Source organism: Rhododendron vialii, chromosome 1a (assembly GCF_030253575.1).
Source record: "Rhododendron vialii isolate Sample 1 chromosome 1a, ASM3025357v1".
NCBI lineage: Eukaryota > Viridiplantae > Streptophyta > Magnoliopsida > Ericales > Ericaceae > Rhododendron > Rhododendron vialii.
In genome coordinates this window covers 45,620,348-45,637,302 of record NC_080557.1, presented here as the reverse complement: position 1 = coordinate 45,637,302, position 16,955 = coordinate 45,620,348, and the positions used below count along the sequence as shown (strand labels likewise).

Here is a 16,955-nt window from a genome sequence, read left to right as displayed (position 1 = left end):
AAAAATTACATTTGTAGTCAAGTAGTTTTAGTGGGTTTTGACTTGGTACACGTGGTTTTAATTTCATCACTTTGAACAATGTTGAACTCCCAATTTTATTTCAATGTGTGCATCTGGAGCTGAACTAGGAGGCCCTACGGCGTGTAGTGCTGTCGATCCGACTGCCCATTTCAGTACGGACAGGTCAAGTTTAATCCGAGCTCCTAAAAATTTGAACCGTCCATTGTTAGAATTAAAATCCAAGTCATTCATTGCCAAAATGGATGGATCGGTCATTGTACACGTTGTAAGGTAAGAGTTCCCTATGGCATGCCCAAGTCCACTGAATTCATGAAGATAATTAGCTATTGTAAAGTTAAAATCAAAGACATGCAAAACAGTCTTATCTCCCTAATAATAAGTCTAATCTCCTCGAATTTTAAACTTTTTTTATCGTAAGAAAACGAAAGATTATTGAAATGGTTGTGGTACCAAACCCACACCAACCGCCTCTAAGATTGTCTTTCCATCATCTTCGTTAATGTTTCAAAAGAAAATGAGAGTAAAATTATCAGGACTAAAACAACAATGTAGGTGCAGGTGAAAATAGAAGGATTAATAATTCATCTTTTTCGCCATAGGGCTAGTCTTCTTGTGAAATTTGATCATGTGATTCGTACGTGTTGTTTCTTCCCCAAACGTGTGAACTATATTGGGAAGGATATGAAAAATTAGGATTTCAATTGATAAATTTTAGAATTGCAGGAACCACTGTAAAACCATTATGAAACTACAGGGACCGTGGTGGAATTTGGCGTTTAGAAACACAGAGCGGTCCGCGGATTTTGGCGTTTAGAAACGCAAAGCGGTCCACGGATAGAGAGAGAGGGATAGAGAGAGAGGGACAGAGAGGAGAGAGAAGGAGATATGGATGGATTAAATGGGGATTAGTATAAATGATAATTAATGCGCAATTAATTCTCTGCGCGTGTGCTTCACGTAACAATTATGGTGCTATAATCCATTTGCCGAATTTAATTATGCGGCCCCTTCTTTAGATTTTACCGACATGTAAGTAAATGTGACAGAATCTGAGTTTTTGTTCGCTTCTAAAATAGTATTTAATTAATGTTGATTTGTCGGGAAACGGTAATGTCAAACCGATTTTTGTTAATACGGAGTATTAAAATTTTCACTGCATAAGAGCTTCGTACCTTGCACAGTACAAAAAAAATTATGTATAAAGATTTTGACATTAACAAAAACAACAATGACATTAACATTTTTTCAATTTGTTTATGTAAGCAAAAATAAACTCAAGCATATACTTGCAATTCGTTGAATTTTTTACAAATGAATTGCAAAAGTAAACTTCGATTTTACAAAAATAAACTTAAGTTTGAACAAACTACTCTACGATCCGTTTTGCTTGTGATATTTTAAGAAGTTAAGATTGTTGGATCGTTCAACTTTAATTTACAACGGGTTAAATTCCTCTTAGTAATGGTCTCGGACAACTTACTAATTTTCGAGTGATTATGTGGCACCCCTGGGGTAGGGTGAGTGGGTGCCCAACTCCTTCCTCACCACACATTTCGGTGGCTCTATACACTTTTATTGTTAACTTCACACAAATATGTGCTCAGGACGAAAATTATGCTCCCCTACCATAACCCACAGGCATTAAATAATTTTTCATATTTTTCACAATGAAATAATATTTTCCAGGAAAATACTCTCTGAAGGCTCGTACATAACCACATTAATTGTCGAGGGTACTTGTCAAAGAGAAATTACTAGACATCTGATTATCAAAGAAAAGATTAGTCTAATATCCGTTCAAAGAATGTAAGATAATAGGTAAAACTTGTATTAATATCCAATAGAAATGTATGTACTCCATCCGTCTCATTTTTATTGTTCATTATTCCTTTTGTTATTTTTGTGTCTATTGCGTATATTTTTCAATTTATAATATTTTCGTGATTTGACATCTTTGTATTATAGAACAAATTTAAATATATCAAATAAGATATATATTACATATTTTTTAAGATTTATATTAGAAGATATAAGTGATTAAAAATTGATACGAACATCAAAAAGAGACAATGAAAATGGGACAGAAGGAGTAATAATATTCGTCAGATTTGCAATACTATTATTCGAATTTGTTAGCAAGGCCGATAAAAAGAAAATTACTAACAATAACAACCGTGCTACTTGCACATACCTTCTTACACAGATTTTGCACATATATTTTTATGGGGCCCATATCGGGTCCCATTAATATGATCCGAACCGCTCATTATTTTTAAAAAATTTTTTAACAGTATTTGTAAAAAATCAACTCGATAAGATATTGGTAAGGGTTTTTTCAGAAATAGCAGAGCGAATCAAGCTGTTTCACCCTATTATTTCTGAAAAACCCCTTACCGATATCTTATCGAGTTAATTTTTTACAAAAACTCTAAAAAAATTATTTTAAAAATAATAAGCGGTTCAGATCATATTAGTGAAATCTGAGATGGGCCTCATAAAAATATATGTGTAAATTTTTTGTAAAAATGCATGTGTCCTTAGATTTATTGAAACACTAATTGACCAAAATAATTAGTGGAGGAGTACTACTGTAAAGTAAATTGCTACTCACCCCTGACACACGCCCCCCCTTCCACCCCCCCCCCCCGGCCCCCCGGCCCCACCTCTGTTTCCCGAACTACCCTCCCGCTCTCTCTCTCTCTCCCTTTTCTTTTTTTCTTCCCTTACAGTTTCTTTTTTTTTTTTTCCTTTTTTTTTCAGTTTGGTTTTTTTTTTTCATTTTATTTCCTTTTCTTTCTTTCCGGTTTGATTGTTTTTCTCTTTAATAATAGTTTCAAGTCTAATTCTAGGCTTTGTAAAGTAATTAAGAGAAAAAAAGTGTTTCAATTGATCATGTTTATACGACTGCTTTTTTTATTTTTTTTGTCCTTTATAGATTAAAAAATATAGTTACGAAAATAAGTGTTACAATTTTCAATTCGTTTGAACCAGTGTAAAGATGTTATTTTTCTGATCATTTCATCCTAAATGGTTGTAATAAATTTTTGGCTTCAAGGTCTTTCAATGGATACCCTAAGAGAGTCTTGAAACTAAATAATGAGTCTTAGGGTGTTTGTTGAAAGACCTTAAACCAAAAAATTCATTATGACCATTTAAAATAAAAATATATATAAACGATATTTGCTCTGATTTAACTGAATTGAAAATTAAAGTACTTAATTCTTGAATTATATTTTTAAATATACAAAGGGTGTATTTATAGAAATTAAATAAATAAGCTATAAGTAATTAAATTAAAAAATTAATTAAAAATTAGGGGGGATCCGAGGGCTCTACTGTTCCCATTGGCACAGTAGCTCCTACGAAGCCCCTGAAACGTTTCCGTTTTAGTTTAAAAAAAATAGAAACCAGCCATTTGCAATCCTATGAAGTAAAAACGTGATTTGAAGTAACATACTACAGAATCAGTTAAGAGGATCTATGCTAAATAATGGTTAACAAATTTATTAAATTGTACTATAGTTAAAAAAATAATCCTAAATATAATATTTGTATTCTGGATTAATACGTCGTTTGCAAAATACATTTCATAATTAGTTCTCGAACACTAATTGTAATCTTAATGAATTTTTTGCTTCATGACCTTTCAACGAGCACCCTAAGACTCATTATTTAGTTTCAGGACTCTTTTAGGGTTAGGATGTTCATTGAAAGGCTTTGGAGCCAAAAATTTATTACGACAATTTATGATGAAATGATCAAAAAAATAACATCTTTGCACTGGTTTAAACGGATTGAAAATTGAAACACTTATTTTCGTAACTATATTTTTGAATCTATAAATGACAAAAAAAAGAAAAATAAAACAGTCGTATAAATATGATCAATTGAAACACTTTTTTTCTTTTAATTATTTTACAAAGTCTAGAATTAGACTTGAACCTATTATTAAAGAGAAAAAAAATCAAACCGGAAAAAAAGAAAAGGAAATAAAATGAAAAAAAAAATCAAACTGAAAAGAAAAGGGAAAAAAAAAATTGTAAGGAAAGAAAGAAAGAAAAGAAAGGAACAGAGAGAGAGAGAGAGAGAGGGCGGGGGAGGGTAGTTCGGGAAAACCGAGGTGGGGCCGGGGGAGGGGGGGGGGGGGAATACCAGCTCTCTACTGTAAATCCCATCTAGCGTGCAAATATTGGGATTGGGACATGTACGGTCGGGGTGTAGCGTGGGAGGTTGGATTTTGACAGGAGCTTTGCTTTGGGGCAAGGAGCGCGTGCAGAATCTCTTCAGAGTATCAGAGGAGAGAGAGAGAGAGAGAGAGAGAGAGAGACTCGAAGTCCGAGGTCGAAGTGGAGAGAGCTGTGTTTTCCTTTCTTCTTTGTTCTGGTTTTGAGAATGTTTTTGGCATTCGCACAACCGAGGCGCGTGAATTGCGGACTAGCTTGTGGGGTTGCGAGCTGGACCCCACTGTTCTTTATGGATACTATTTCCTTCCTTCCTTCCGAGTAAATGCGAGTATTATTAGGAGTTAATTGATTTCTATATTCTTTTTTTAGCAACTTTTTTTTTTATCTTTATTTATTTGAATTTACTATTTTGCCTTTGAGGCTCCGTTCCGAAAACCAAAATAAGTTTTTATTTTATAAGAAGGTAATTTCAAGCTAAAAAATTATGGTCTTATTAAAATCTAAAAATATGCAATTTGATCTTGTTTGGAAGATCTCGATGAAATATTTTATACAATACAAAAAAATTTGAAAAATTATTTTTCATTTTCTTTATTTTTGAGTTTGAAAATGTAAAATCAACTGCTTATTTTTTAAGAACGTTTCTGGAACGGGGCCTGAATGTGTAAAGAAGTGTATTTGACTATTTTACACCTTTTTATACATTCAAGGGCAAAATAGTAAATTTAAATGGATAAAGACAAAAAATAATATGAATGGCTACCGATCCCGTGTGGGGTCCACTCCGGGTCCCGCACGAATGATCCAAGCTGCTCAATAATTTTTTTAAAAAAAACTGAGTGGGCCATCTGAGAAATAAGCTCAATCCGATGGGTGTACGTGCTCGATCCGAGCTGTTCCAAAATCAGATGATCCAAGCCGTTCCAAAATAAAAGTTTGGAACGAGCACGTACATACATCGGATTGAGCTTATTTCTCATGTTGCCCACTCGGTTTTTTTTTTAAATTATTGAGCGGCTCGGATCATTCGTGCGGGGCCCCGAGTGAACCCCACACGCAGTCGGTGGCCGGGGGTCGGTGATTGTAGCACTGCTGTATTATTAGAGTTCAAGAAAAAAGAAAGTGGGTGTCCTTTACTACAAATTTGCTAAACTTAAACAATTTATCTTCCAACTACGGAACTAAAAGTGGTATAAAATGCTCGAAGGGGGATGCTCTTATTCAGTGTTGAATAACTCCCACGCTCCGTTCCGGAAACTTTTTTAAAAAATAAGTACTTATTTTGAAATTTCTTATTAAAAAATAACAAGTGTTATTCCACAAAATCGAAATAAAAAGTTTCTTTCACATTTTCAAACTCAAAAATAATGTAAATGAAAAAAAAAATTTGAAAATTTTCTACACTGTATAAAAAATCTCAATGAGATCTATCAAATAAGATCCATAGTGATAAGAAAATTATTTGCGTAAACACATGATTTTTGAGCTTGAAGTTGCTTTATACGAAAAATAAGACTGTTGCTATGAGAATGAGCGCCGGCAGAGGGAAATCGTACTGACGGCCGCGCCGGGCCGTCTCCGGCCACCAGACGGCGGATCTGAGCCGTCCAAAAATTCTAAAAAAAAAAACCGAGGAGGCCCTAAGCGGGAATTAATGGCATCCGAGGTGTGTAGGGTGCTTGATCCCAGCACCCCTTTTTCGTATATATGATTTCACACAAAAAAGGGGTGCTTGGATCAAACACCCTACACACCTCGGATGCCGTTGATTCTCACAAAAGCCCCCTCGGTTTTTTTTTTAGAGTTTTTGGACGGCTCGGATCGGCCTGCCGGTGGCCGAAGACGGCCCGGCGTGGCCATCGGTACGATTTCCCTCCCCGGCCGGTCGATACCTATATAAATTCTTCCAAAATAAATATCAACTTTCTTATTTTCCGGAACAAGGCTTCTTATTAGACAAAAAATAAGTTTTTATTTCGGTTCTGGAACTGGCCCTTAATATTCGCCTAACACTCATCATAAAAAATGACTTGAAAAGTAGGGTTTTTTTTTTTTTTTTTAAAGGATGTCAGTTTGACAATCATCGTATTCTTAGATCATGGGAGAGAGCGATAGAGAATTTGCTTCCTTTTTTTTTTTTAGTGATATTTCTTCACACGTTGGACATGACAATTGAACTATAGTTGCTAACTATCAAAGATTTTACCGAATGAGTGATCCAACAATAGCCAATAAATACCCAAAATTCGATACCCAATGTTAAATTCATTCGTGATTTACTATAAAACAGCAGGGCCCAAAACTGCAGTGTACAATTCCTGCACAAGAGGGGATAAGCCATTTTTGTGTAGTAGTAATAGTATTTGTTTTTAAATTTTCCGTTTGACCCAAAAAAAAATAGTATTTGTTTTTTACACTTTTTTTTTCTTCCAATATTGTATGCGTCAGCGGGTTAATAGGATATTAGAGCCCGTTCCAGAAACGAAATAAGAACTTATTTTTTGTGTAATAAGAAGGCTTGTTCTTGAAAATAAGAAGGCTGCTACTTATTTTGGAAGAATTTATATAGGTACCGACCGACCAGGGAGGGAAATCATACCGGCAGCCGCGCCCGGCCGTCTCCGGCCATCCGAGGTGTGTAGGGTGCTTGATCTGAGCACCCATTTTCCGTGTATATATGATCAAGCACCCTACAAGGAAAAAGAGTGCTCGGATCAAGCACCCTACACACCTCGGATGCCGTTGATTCTCGCGAAGGCCCCCTCGTTTTTTTTATAGAATTTTTGGACGGCTCGGATCGGCCGTTCGGTGGCCGGATACGGCCCGGCGTGGCCGCCGGTACGATTTCCCTCCGCCGGCGCCCATTATCATAGCAACAGTCTTATTTTTTGTATGAGGCAACTTCAAACTCAAAAATTATATGTTTACGCAAATAATTTTCCTATCACTATGAATCTTGTTTGATAGATCTCATTGACATCTTTAATACGATGCAAAAAAAATTGAACTTTTTTTTTTCATTTGCATTATTTTTGAATTTAAAAATGTGAAAGAAACTTTTTATTTGAATTTTGTGGAATGACCCTTCTTGTTTTTGAATGAGAAATGACAAAATAAGTACTTATTTTTTAAGAAGGTTTCTGGAACGGAGCCTTAGTATGTTAGTCAAAAGGGGATTTAAAGGCTGTCTATAGCCCTGAACCCCAAATTCGCCTCCCGTGGGGCTTGAATAGGAATGGCAAGGGGCGGGGCGGGTTTTGCACACCCCGACCTGAAAAGTTAGCCCCTCCCCAAACCCGGACCGGGTAATTTATGGGTACCTCAGCCCTGCCCCCACTTATTTTTTTTCAATTGAGAAAATGTCATAGATTCTAAAATAAGTGGGTACAAACAATAAAAGTTTTAGAGGTAATGCCAAAATTATTTTTATTGGTGTCAAAACTTTAATGTATAAAAAAATTGTACATTCTACATGGTACAAACCTTTTGTGCATTAGAATTTTGACACTAACAAAAACAGTTTTGGTATTATCATTTTCATATGAAATAACTATTACTACTATAATTTAACCAAAATCTATTATCTAAAATTAAAATGGAAGAAATAGTTAGAGCCATGCTATTCGCAAGCAAGATTTGCAGAGAATCATGTAAGGAAAAATGCGTTTGAGCAGTTTCGCCTCAACGAATTTAAAAGTAATACTTACCGATATTCGTTGGAGCTGATTTTTTTACAGGATTTCATAAAATAATATTTAAAAATTTATGAAAATTTTTCTCAATTTTTATGAGATCCAAAATGAGCTCAAATACATTTTCTTTGTATAGTTTCCTACCAATCTTTCTTGTGATTAGAATTTCTGCCGTCGTCCCTTGACCTCCAAAAATATAATAAAAATCCGCCACGATCGTAACGGAACGGGTTGAATTGCCATTTCTAGCCGCTTTGAACCTCTTTGCCTCCGCTGTGGAGGGAAACTTCAATAGGAAGTGTTTATCTTGTACTGTACTTGGGGGACTGCGACATACATAAGACAGACAGACAGACAGACAGACAGACAGGCGACCTCTGTTGTTGTGCAGGTTCGGGCAGGTGTGGGACCCCCAACACGGCCTTTTAAATTGGAGTTGTAGTAGAATATTTCTTTTTTTTAACGTTATTCCCATTCTTTTAGGCGCGTGTCTCTATTCGTGGCTCCTCCCGAGTCCCATCGCAAACACCAAATCGAGGAGGCCGAGGGGGAATAGTATACTACTAATAAAAAGACCCGCCCGCTCACGAGTATAGGCTGTATAGCCCATAAGTCAAGGCTACGGCCCAATAGTTTCTCCCTTCATTGCCCTTTTGGGTTCCAACAGGCGTGTTCTGCCATGACCAAAAAGAAGGGGGGCCTGGGCCTGATACAACAACAACAACATAATATAACTCATCTAGTCCTCAATTATTGGAGGTATGGACTGAGATGATTGGAGTCAGACTTAACCTTTGTCAATACCATTAAAACAGTGGCCCCCCTAAACCTCCAAGAATTGAGGAGCTACAAGGACGTTTTGTTGTAAAATCATGCCCGCAAATCAAAGTCAAATGACATCAGAGATAACAGACCTAGAGGCTCAAATCAATTTATGTGCACATTACAATACTTTCTTTATTGATAGTTTAGAACATCGGTATGCACAAAATAAAAAAAAAGAATGCATAGGCTTTAAAACTCTTTTCGGGTTTGTTCGTTTGGGGTCTCAAAATTTCTGCGCATGATTTTCAATAAATTTTCTTATTCTATCTCTCATCATTCATTACTTTTAAAAACCTTTCTCAAAATCCAAAACGAGTAGTGTCGACTCAAAACTTGAAATAAAAAACTAGTACTGTTGTGTTTCTACTAAACTAAAACACTTGGTACATTTTTTTTACAATTTTTAATGTAGTATAACAAAAATGCTAGAGGCACATCGGTGTGGCACACCTCAGCCACATCTCTCTCACATACTGGAACAGACCCCACCTGTATGTGAGAGGAATGTGGCTGAGGTGTGTTTTTTTGGTCTATTGACATACGTAGTACTATACAGAGTATTTTCTGTTAAAAAAAAAAAGACATACATTTTCTTTGGACAAGACAAATCCTAACTTACTAGTTTAGGAGAAAGGGGATGAGACTACTCTCGAGTTTGAACCTTCACTTGATGCAAGGAGTACGAGACGAAAACAACTAACTTCCACTCTATTAATGATATAACTTTGAAAAATGATTTTTACACCCTCTCTTTAATCATTTACACACCTTTTTTTTCATTTCTTCTGCATACACTTTTTTACATGCGAGGGACGATATGAGAATTTAGGGCTTGTTTGGACAAAAAAATCATTGGCTTTCCCGCAAAAAATAAGCCAAACAAATCCACATAAAAACAAAAATAAGCCAATAAGCCACTTTTTTCGTCTTTATTCAAAAAATATTGGATTTCGATCAAATTTTTATATTTTTTAGATTTCTCTCGTCATGAAGATGCAATAATTCCTAAAAAAAATGAGAATAAATCAAGTGATACGAAAAAAAATTTGAATAATGACGAAAAATAAGCCACTTTGGCTTATTTGTTCGAACACCCCAAAGTTCCAGGTAATCATCGTAGATATGCATGCTTGGAAATGGGTTTCAATAAGATCCCGTTTCGAAATGATAAATAAGTACTTATTTTTCGATCACTATGGATCTTGTTTGATAGATCTCATTGAGATATTTTATATAGTGCAAAAAAAAATTGAAAAATTATTTTTCATTTACATTATTTTTGAGTTTAAAAATGTGAAATAAGTATTTATTTTTTAAGAAGGTGTTCTGAAAGGGGCCTAAGAGCCGCGTCAAAAGGCGGTTGTTAATTTTTGCGGCTCGAAATTGACAAGCTAAACCTCCCTTTCGATTGGCCGCTCAGAGGGCGGTTGCCGGGAATTCCGGCGGCCATCAAAATGATTTTTCGGCTGCGGCCTTCACCTGCTCTCACAGCCCGTGTCAGACTTATCACCACTTGCAATTAAAGGCAATGGTTGTGAGTCTTGTGACCCCACCATTCCCAAGTAATTACTCCATCATTCCCATTTTTCTCCATTCCAAAAGTTTGCTGTCTATGTCTGCCAAAGAAATCAATTAGGCCCGTTTCAGAAATTTTTTTAAAAAATAAATAATTTATTTTATATATTTAAACTTAAAAATAAAATAAATAAATAATAATTTTTTAATTTTTTTTACATTGTATAAAAAATTTCATCAAAATCTTTCAAACAAGATCCATATTGCATATTTTTAAATTTCAATAAATTTATAATTTTTTAAGGAAAATTCTAAAATCAGCCCAATGGGCTGACAATAATGAATGTGTGAATGTGTATTAAAGGGTGTATAAAGTACACAGAAATACGTGTTTTCCTTGTCTTTTAGTGTGTTTATTGTCAGCCCAGTGGGCTGACAATAGCAAGACCGATTTTTTAATTTAAAATTGCCATCATAAAAAATAAATTTTTTTTTTAAGTTCCGGAACGGAGCCGGCTGGGAGACTACCTAAACAAGAGAAAATGGAAGGATGAATCCATTGTGCACGAGCACGAATCAAATTTTTTCCTTTTTATTAAAAAAAGAAAAGTGCCCAGCTAAGCTTGCGACTCTTACGAGAATCTCAACCAAGTTTGGAGAGCTGATGATCTTTCATGGGTTGAAAAGAGTTGATTTCACCTTTTCAAATCGAAAACCTTGAGAGAAAGTAAAATACTACTCCAGTAAGTAAGTAGGGCTGCAAACGAGTCAAGTCGAGCTTTACAGTATTTAAGCTTGTTTATTAATTTTTTAACGAACCCGAGCTCGAGCTTAGTAAAAACTTAATGAGTCGAGCCCGAGCCGAGCGGGCCTTAGCTTGACTCAAACTCGAGCTTGTTCACGAACTAACGAAAAATTTATATATATATATATATATATATATATATATATATATATATATATATATATCCTCACATAGGCCTAATACAACCAAAAATATTTTAATTGTGAAGGTATATATCTTTCATTTTCCTATGGAGCGGGGGTGCACTGGTGTGCGTGTGCTCTCGCCTCCTTTTGTTGACTGAAAAGTAAAAACGAAAAGAACAAATTAAGAAATAACAATAAAAATCATAAACTAAGTATATATACCTGGCTCATGAGCCAACTCGAGCCGAGCTTATCCTAACTCGAGCTCGGCTCATTTACAAAACGAACTGAAAAAATCGACTCGAGCTCGTTCGTTTAACTTCTGCGCCGAGCTTGAACGAGTCACTAACGAGCCGAGCGGCTCGGCTCGTTTGCAGGCCTACTAGTCTCATGTCTTGATAACCACGCAGTAGCAGTAATAATAACGGGACAAAACTCTTCTTTTGGTCGGAAATTGACAAGCTGAGCAGACCGAAAGCACGCTTTAACTGTTGAGAAAAACGGTTGTTAAATTTCTTTTGTGGAGGCAAGCATTCTAAAAATCTCTTTGGTTCAAACGCAAATCACTTTGGATATCCCGTGATAAAACTAAAGCTCGGAAGTCTCAAACGCAAATCACTTTGGCTATAAACACGGTCTCTGCATCACAATTAAAATGTAATCTTCGTCGAAGAATTTCCAAGAGGTTTTTTTTTCCCCTGCTGAAAATTTGATTATTTTTCAAATTTTTTGGGTGGAAGTAAAAAAAAAAAAAAAACTTATATAATTCATCTCATCGAGACGAATAAATAATTCAAAACAGAACGGAACCTTAATAAATGAACCAGGTTCGGCTCGTTTGCACCCCTAGCCCTCCGGATGTAGATTCCAAATGAAACCTGGTGAGCCCAATCCCTTTTGCGAATTGTTCAGTTGTGAAAGTCCAAAGGGCTGCTCACGTCAAACCAGCGACTTCCTTTTTACATAGGCCCATCTAATTGTACTGATTATAAGAGTCCAAAGTTCTTTCCCTTTTAGACCAACCAAAAACAAAAACCCCAAAACGGGCCAACCAAAGAAAAGCCCAATGCCAATCACCTTTCCTCGGCTTTTGGAGACGTACTTTCCCTCTTCCGCACCCCCCCGGGCCCCCCTCTCTCTCTCTCTTCTTTTGTTTTTTTCCCACTCGATAAATATCTAGTCTATTCCTAAGTGTACGTAGAAGGGATACCGTAAGCCCCAATCGGCATATGGGTTAGACGAGTCCAAAAAGTATCAATCATCACACCAAGTACTCGCGCTCCTAACGAGAATCAAATTATCACCTTTCATATGGAAGAGGCGAGAAAATGTCATTGGACTACAAATTGTCGGCTCACTTTTTCTCTCACTTACGTCAACACGTGAACTCCTTTTCTTTTTTCTTTTTTTGGGTACATTCCTTTTCTTTTCTTTTTTTTTGTGTGTGTAGTTGATCTTGAACACACGTGAACTCCATTCGTTTTAGATTCCCGTCTGTTACGGCGGTGTTACGGACAAAATGTTTTCCATGCATCCAACGCCCGGGATTGCACCGAACAACTCTCCTCGGATCTCAACCGTCGATATTGATCCCGTGAGACGTGCCTCTTCTAAACATTGCTTCCAAATATCCCGACGACTATGCGCCACGTAAGCAAGCAGGTTTTATTTAAGATTTATTTTTTCTTTTGAGCAAAATTGATCCTGTGACTCACCTCACATGGGAACTTTTGTACTTTTTTTTTTTTTTTTGGATCTTGGGAAAATTTGTACTTGCTCCTGGATAAGTACTCCCCGCTAGAGTGGGGGATCCCACAGAGCCTAGCTATAGATCCACCATTGGTATAGATTTGACTCATTTTGGAGTCTCAGACTAATGATGTGGGTCGTTTAATTGTCTTAAACGTTATTTCAAGATTTTTTGCAAAAAAAAAATTTAGCTTGATCAATTTTTGTTCCGGAATTCTCGAAGATAAACATTGAATGAATAATCCTTGCTGATATTCGAATGAGGTAATTTTTTAGAAAATGACTATTAGAAGCATATTTTGAACGGCTGATTTACGGTTATGACAATGTCTCATTTTTAGAAATTTTCTACCCTAGATATAGATGTTCTCATTCAGCTGGTTTGAGTTGCTCCGCTGATGTTAAGGAATAAACAAAAATAAATAAATAATTATTAGTGAATTTCATTTTTCAAGTAAATTTCCACGTATGCCCCGTGGAGCCAATAAAGACGAGTTCACGTTATGTATAGACGATATTTTCGGCATTTTTAGTCCATAAATACCCACTATGGAAAACAACTCATTTTTCTTATGTTTGTTGTCGAAATAGTATTTTTGATAATTGCCATTGACGTCTATGGACGGATGAGAAAAATATTATATGCACTAAACCTAAAATAATGATGAGACTTACCAAGTAGTCAAGCCTCCTATATGAGATGGTGGGTTACAAAATGGGAGGCGGGGGGCTGCTGCCCCGGCTTTTCGGGCCCGCTCCGGTCTCGCTCCGATGATTTGAAACGTTCACTTTATATAACTCGTCGAGTAGAATAACTATGTAAAAAATCAGCTTAATTGGATATCATTAAATGCCTGATCGGAATCTTTTTATCTTAAAAAGAATGAATCCGAAACACTGAATCAAATCCATTGTAACCCATAGACCGAGAGTTATATGGGCTCCGATCAGTCACTTAATGATATTCAATTAAGTTGATTTTTTGCATAGTTATTCTACTCGACGAGCTCTACAAAATGAACGTTTCAGATCATCGGAGCGAGACCGGAGCGGGCCCGGAAAGCCGGGACAGCAGCACGCTGCTGCCCCCTTGGGGCAGCAGCCCCCCGCCTCCGTTACAAAATAGGAGTAATACCTAACCCAAAAGGAAATATTGAAATGATTTTAGATGATGAAATTATGTGACAGGAAATGGTCAGATGAATAAGAACCATTGACACGTTCTAAAGAAGTGGTCAAGCCACTGCTTGTTTGGCTGCAAATTGTAGTAAAAAAAAATTAACCGTACGTGTTTCTTACTTCTAACTTTTAGTGAAAATCGGACGACAGCAACATCTGAAAGTAGGTAAAATAATATTATTTTATTTTTGGTCTTGCTATTGTCAGCTCACTGGGCTGACGATAAGCACATTAGAAGACAAAGAAAATATGTATTTATGTTATTTTTTATACTCTTTAATACACATTCACACAATTATTATTATCAGCCCATTGAGCAAATTTTAGAAATTTCTCTTATTTTATACACTTAAAAAGCACCAGTTAAGAGACAATTCTACCACTGGTACAAATTTCCGGGACGCAGGGGCTTTGCTGTGCCTCCTAGCATAGTACCCCCTACCCACACCCAAATTTTGAAGGAAAATTTTTTTTTGGCCTGCCTATTTGTAATATTATGGAGCAGAAACGTGATTATAAGAGCCTTAGAGATAAAATTTAATTATGTCTCTTTAGAATAATATGATCTTCACACCGGTTCAAACGGATTGAAAATTGGAGTAGATAATTTTTCAACTGTATTTTTAATATATAAACAGCCTACAAAAATTAAGTGCTCCAATTTTTAATCCGTTTGAATAAATGCGAATATCTTATTATTCTAAACATATTATTCTAAAAAGACATAATTAACTTTTGCATTTAAGGCTCTAATAATCATATTTATGTTCCACAGGATCCTAAATAAAGAGCAGATTATGAGAGTTCTAGAGACAAAAGTTAATTATGATCATTTTGAATAATATGTTCAGAATAATAAGATATTCGCACTTGTTCAAACGGGTTAAAAATTGGAGCACTTAATTTTTGTAGGCTGTTTATATATTAAAAATACAGTTAAAAAATTATTTGCTCCAATTTTCAATTCGTTTGAACCAGTGTGAAGTCTTATTATTCTGATCATATCATTCTAAAGAGATATAATTAAATTTTATTTCTAAGACTTTTATAATTACATTTTCTGCTCTATTTGATTGCAAATAGGAAGGCTAAAATATTTTTTCCTTCAAAACAATACCGTTTTGGGTGTGGGTAGGAGGTACTATGCCATGAGGCACAGCAGAGCCCCGCGTCCAAATTTCCAACAATTGCCATTGACTTCCAATTTGCATATAATCCGACTACAAAAAATTAAATAAAATGCCCATTGTCACAGATCTCGTATATAATATTACTCCTATTTTGCCTCTAGTTACACCAAATAAGCAAGGGGAATGCTTCTTCCGTAGGTCAATTACTCTAGCGCCACAGTTCGACATCTCAAAAATATCTCTTACGCACCATGATCGTCTCTTGACCACGCAATGACCTTCCAAGAATGGGCGATAATGGACGCCGAGTCCCTACAGTGCCCAAAAAGGACTGGAAACTGCAGTCCCTCAAAACGACGTCATTTTGGGGGCAAGTTACACTCGGCCAAGGCAGGAGGAGGAAGAGTGAAAAACGTGAGGGGGAGAAAAATTATACAATGCTTTTGCCTTTTCCAATTCTTGTAAGCCCGCATCTTTTTTTATCCTTAAATCTCTCTCTCCCCCAAACGCATGCATTTCCCTGAAACCCAATCACCAAACCCACAAAAATCCATCTGTTTTCTCATTCCCCTCTGTTCCTCTTTTAATTTCTCAACTCCCAAGTTTCAAGAATGGCATCTAAGAAACGGAGTGAAAAACCCATTCTCTCAATCTCTCTCTCTCTCTCTCTCTCTCTTTGCAAATCATGTGCAGTATCAACAAAATAACCTCACAAAACATCCAATCATATAATTACAAATTCTTCCAACAATCAATCTAGACTACTCTTTGACCGATCAAATGTGGACGATTCAGTTTTTTTTGGATGAATTTGTTCCTTATTCCTATGTTCTAACTTGATGTAGCCAAAAATAGACGAAAATCGTTTTCAAGGTCTTAAAAATGGACACAATTGGTGAACTATTTTCTGGAGGGGGGAGCTTTGAGAGAATAATGGAGAAAGAAAGAAAGAGGAAGCGGGTTTGGGAGAGAGATTGATTGTTGGGAACACAAAATAAGATGCGGGCTTATAAGAATTGATGGAGGCAAAAGCACTGAATAATTTTCCTCCCCCTCAGGTTCTCCACTTTTCCTTCTCTTGCCTTGGCCCCGTGTAACTTGCCCCCAAAACAACGTCGTTTTGGGAGGCTGCAGTTTCCAGCCCTTTTTGGACACTGCAGGGACTCGGCGTCCGAGCGATAATACCCTCTTGGCCTTGGATTCCTTTTGTCCATATTGTCTGTTCCTGTTCAAAATCACGGTCCGTTTCCTGCCAAGTCTTTGGCGCTCTTGGGATAGGAGCAGTCTTCTTCTTCTTTATGAATTGGCATAAAGATTTGCAAAATAGTAGAGTATGTGATAGGACTTTTGATTGACGAGTGGAATATCCCACCCTACAAGCTAGCTAGGGACTTTCCAGATTGAAATAGGAAGAAACCGACCCTCCTTCTAACGTGCTGGGGTCATATTAAGGTACAATAATAATAGTAAGTTTTTTATTTTATTTTATTTTATTTGCAATGTTATACTATACATCATTGGAAATTAGCCGAAAAATTAGTAAGTTAATGCACATGAGGTTCATAAATTATTCATAATTCTGAATCTCAAACACCTAAAACAGACTCGAACTCTGATCTCTTTTGTGAGAGAGCTAAGAGATAACCGTTTAGCTACAATCTTTGATTTAATAAGGCGAGGGGGGCCACGAAGTCGCTTTTAGATTAGTAAATTCGCTTAAAAGCCAACAG

At 36.3% G+C, this 16,955-nt stretch overlaps 1 non-coding gene across 1 annotated transcript; it reads right to left on the bottom strand.

The window, feature by feature from the left end:
- Positions 1-8,752: 8,752 nt before the first annotated feature.
- On the bottom strand, positions 8,753-8,860 carry LOC131308734 (small nucleolar RNA snoR100). Its single transcript, XR_009194556.1, has one exon. It is a non-coding gene; the product is annotated as a small nucleolar RNA snoR100 (small nucleolar RNA).
- Positions 8,861-16,955: the final 8,095 nt, after the last annotated feature.